The 4,481-nt window shown below is 41.6% G+C and overlaps 1 long non-coding RNA gene across 1 annotated transcript; it reads left to right on the top strand.

Annotated features, from left to right (window-relative positions):
• The first annotated feature begins 2,570 nt into the window (after positions 1–2,570).
• Positions 2,571–3,451, top strand: LOC140372085 (uncharacterized). Its single transcript, XR_011928517.1, has 3 exons — positions 2,571–2,743; positions 2,808–2,893; positions 3,278–3,451. It is a non-coding gene; the product is annotated as an uncharacterized lncRNA (long non-coding RNA).
• Positions 3,452–4,481: the final 1,030 nt, after the last annotated feature.

Here is a 4,481-nt window from a genome sequence, read left to right as displayed (position 1 = left end):
AGTCCTGGTTTAGTCCTGGTTTAGTCCTGCTTTAGTCCTGGTTTAGTCCTGGTTTAGTCCTGGTTTAGTCCTGGTTTAGTCCTTGTTTAGTCCTGGTTTAGACCTGGTTTAGACCTGGTTTAGTCCTGGTTTAGACCTGGTTTAGACCTGGTTTAGACCTGGTTTAGACCTGGTTTAGTCCTGGTTTAGACCTGGTTTAGTCCTGGTTTAGTCCTGGTTTAGTCCTGGTTTAGTCCTGGTTTAGTCCTGGTTTAGTCCTTGTTTAGTCCTGGTTTAGTCCTGGTTTAGACCTGGTTTAGTCCTGGTTTAGTCCTGGTTTAGTCCTGGTTTAGTCCTTGTTTAGTCCTGGTTTAGTCCTGGTTTAGACCTGGTTCAGACCTGGTTTAGTCCTGGTTTAGTCCTGGTTTAGTCCTTGTTTAGTCCTGGTTTAGTCCTGGTTTAGACCTGGTTCAGACCTGGTTTAGTCCTGGTTTAGTCCTGGTTTAGTCCTGGTTTAGTCCTGGTTTAGTCCTTGTTTAGTCCTGGTTTAGTCCTGGTTTAGACCTGGTTTAGACCTGGTTTAGTCCTGGTTTAGACCTGGTTTAGACCTGGTTTAGACCTGGTTTAGTCCTGGTTTAGTCCTGGTTTAGTCCTGGTTTAGTCCTGGTTTAGTCCTTGTTTAGTCCTGGTTTAGTCCTGGTTTAGACCTGGTTTAGTCCTGGTTTAGTCCTGGTTTAGTCCTGGTTTAGACCTGGTTTAGACCTGGTTTAGACCTGGTTTAGACCTGGTTTAGACCTGGTTTAGTCCTTGTTTAGTCCTGGTTTAGTCCTGGTTTAGACCTGGTTCAGACCTGGTTTAGTCCTGGTTTAGTCCTGGTTTAGTCCTGGTTTAGTCCTGGTTTAGTCCTTGTTTAGTCCTGGTTTAGTCCTGGTTTAGACCTGGTTTAGACCTGGTTTAGTCCTGGTTTAGACCTGGTTTAGACCTGGTTTAGACCTGGTTTAGACCTGGTTTAGTCCTGGTTTAGTCCTGGTTTAGACCTGGTTTAGTCCTGGTTTAGACCTGGTTTAGTCCTGGTTTAGACCTGGTTTAGTCCTGGTTTAGACCTGGTTTAGACCTGGTTTAGACCTGGTTTAGACCTGGTTCTTGTCTCTCCAGGTGGACATGGACCAGTTTTCGTGGCTCTTCGTGCTGCTGCTCAGTGAGTTTATCATTTCTCTGTTTTATGTTTTTTTTCTCTTTCAAAAGTTGCAAAGGTCAAAGTGTAAATATATGATTGATGTCATTGTTCATGCTCGGCTCCGTCAGAATTACATTTGAACTAAACTACTATGTGATCAAACACGTTCAGTTCACGTGCAGATTGGACTCTGTGTTTGTTTCCATGGTAACAAGAGCAAAGTGACCACACACCTCACCTTTAATGTTTAATGCTCGTCATGTTTTGTTCTTCTTTAAAGCTCAAATCGCTCTCTCTGCGTCTGAAGACCTCGAGTACCACTTTAGAAAAGACCCCAAGACGACGAAGGGACGAAGCTCAGACGTTCTGCAGAAAGTTCTACACAGACCTGGCAACAGTGAAGAACATGAAGGAGCTGAAGAGACTGAGAGCTGCTGCAGACGGAGGAACAGACGGAGGAACAGACGGAGGAACAGACGGAGGAACAGACGGAGGAACAGACGGAGGAACAGACGGAGGAACAGACGGAGGAACAGACGGAGGAACAGACGGAGGAACAGACGGAGGAACAGACGGAGGAACAGACGGAGGAACAGACGGAGGAACAGACGGAGGAACAGACGGAGGAACAGACGGAGGAACAGACGGAGGAACAGACGGAGGAACAGACGGAGGAACAGACGGAGGAACAGACGTGAGGAACAGACGTGAGGATCGGACTTTATCAAACCAGCGACAACCCCCTCGACATAAACAGGAAATGGCACTGGTCTCATCCCGAGGTCCAGTACAATGGTGGTGGAGTGGTGGACAAATCAACCTAATGATTATAGAGGAGCTGAAAACTGTGTGTTGATTCATCTCGAAAACAAATGGGCTGATAGACGATGTGATCAGACACATGGTTTTATCTGCTACGACGGTGAGAACTGTTTTTTCTTTTATGACACTTGAAAATCAAAGAAATCATGTTTTAAATACTTTATTCCTTTGTTACTATTGTGTTCTCTGTTTCTACATGTTTACTTATTTATCTAAGGACATAGCATTTACATTGGACGAACCAGATGCAATGTTTTAAGTGTTATTGCAGAATATGCTAATTATCAACACCTGTCCATTGGGCCAATTTAGAGTTGACTATTTTGCCTAACACATGCATGTCTTTGGACATATATAGACAGTGGAGATGTGTCTCGTATCAGGATATGAGAGTTAGGACAATATTTGCAGTAAAATCCACTGTATTATTTCTAAATAGCTCTTGTTCTACAGAATCCTCCAGCTCCACTGTCATGATCGATAGCACCAAAGTAAACTGGTTAGAGGCTCAGCAGTTCTGCAGAGAACACCACACTGACCTGATGAGTGGACAGGACCAAGGCAAATATCCAGACAGTTCCTCCTACTATTATTGGATTGGTCTGTCCCGGGACGCGTGGGCGTGGTCAGATGGAAGCGACTCCTCCTTCAGAACCTGGAACTCAGATGTAAATCCACTGAAGCATAAATGTGCTGCTCTGAGAGCTCAGGGCCGATGGGAGAGCGACGCCTGTGACCTAAAGAAACCCTTCATCTGTCACGGAGGTGAGTGACGAGGAACAACCAAAACTCATGTGAAATGACTTTTTAAAACTCTTTATTATTGCAGGTTTGAAGACTCAGAAGACTTTGGTGAGAATAAGTCTGTCCTCAGCTGTAGATCTCAACTCACACGACTCTTCAGTCCTCAAACAGGTACATGTAGTACTCTGTAGTTGTGTATTATTATATTTATGCAGATCAATGGAATGGAACACATCCAGGAGCTTTAACGTTTGAGAGACTGAAACATGAAGTGTTAAACTAACACAAGAATCACATGAGTTTTAGAACATGTTTGTAGCTCTAAACGACACATTTACATCGTGATAGATGTGATTTAGATTCACTGCAGCTTCGTTCAAGTCGTTCTTAGAATCATTTTCAGGGTTTTATTTCTGCATCACAAAAGCCACTGGTTTAAAATTGTGCACAAATGAATAAATCTGTGTTTTCCTTTATTGTCTTTAGTTCCAATGTCTGTGTTTGTTGTTCTCATTTCTCAGTCTCAGAAAATGAACTTCTCTCCTTTTTCTTCAGCTGAACGACCACTTCAGAGCAAACAACCTCCACGTCAAACTGAGCTGGAAAAGAGGAAACGATGGAAAGGTTTTCCAAAAACAAGACGAAAAGAAGACGAGCTGTGATGATTTATTTATGGTTTAATCAAAAATACTACAAAGAGTAACAGTAATATCGTAGTACTATCCACAAACTGGGTTATGTAGTATGTGGTATTATGTATATGTAGTATACATGTAGTATATAAGTAGTATATATGTAGTACACAGGTGTACTACTACATTACATGTTGTATACATGTAATGTAGCATGTGTGTGTGTGTACACCCACAAACATATATATATATATATATATATATATATATATATATATATATATATATATATATATATATATATATATATATATATATATATATGTATATATATATTTACTACTAGTTCATCTGTACTCAGGCTTGTGTGTGGTCATAATGTTTTGCTGTGTGGGTCAGAGGCTTGTGGGGAAGGTGGATGTAGGATTGTATTTAATGAACTATAAAGCACTTTGTGTCACATTGTCCTGTATGAAAAGCGCTTTATGAATAAAGTTTGATGAAAGGATAATTTCACAAATATTCTTTGACAATAAATTAAATCAGTGTCTGTTTTTTTGTACAGAGGGATCTCAGTCTCTTCCTCCACCTGGAGCCAAAGTCAGACAGAACCGTGCAATCACATGGTTTATTTCAGTGAGGAACGTGTCGGTGTAATCCCTCATTCGTCCAACCAAGAAGCAGGACAAAAGGGAAACTGAACAGAGAAGGAAGGGTGTTTCTATCCCTTATGTGTCTGGCCTGTCGGAAAAACTGCAGAGAATTTTTAGACAACACGAAGTCCCTGTTTATTTTAAACCAGGAAACACTTTAAGACAAAGACTGGTTCACCCTAAGGACAAGTTGCCGACTCAAAAACAGAGCAATGTAGTTTATTCGATCCAATGCAGTGAAGAAAGTTGTAAAGAACGTTACATAGGTGAGACGAAACAGCCTCTACACAAGAGGCTTTATCAGCACAGAAGAAATACAAGTTCAGGACCTCAGAGTGCCGTGCATCTCCATCTTGAAGCCTCTAATCACTCGTTTGAAGACGGTGAGGTGAAGGTTTTAAGCAGGAGAAAAGATGGTTTGAAAGAGGAGTCAAGGAAGCTATTTTTGTTAAAAAAGAAAGACCTTCTTTAAAC

This window comes from Eucyclogobius newberryi, unplaced genomic scaffold (genome assembly GCF_026437365.1).
Source record: "Eucyclogobius newberryi isolate DKJ021-1_F unplaced genomic scaffold, fEucNew1.0.hap1 SCAF_22, whole genome shotgun sequence".
In the NCBI taxonomy this organism is placed as follows: Eukaryota; Metazoa; Chordata; class Actinopteri; order Gobiiformes; family Gobiidae; genus Eucyclogobius; species Eucyclogobius newberryi.
This window is presented reverse-complemented; position numbering and strand designations above follow the sequence as displayed.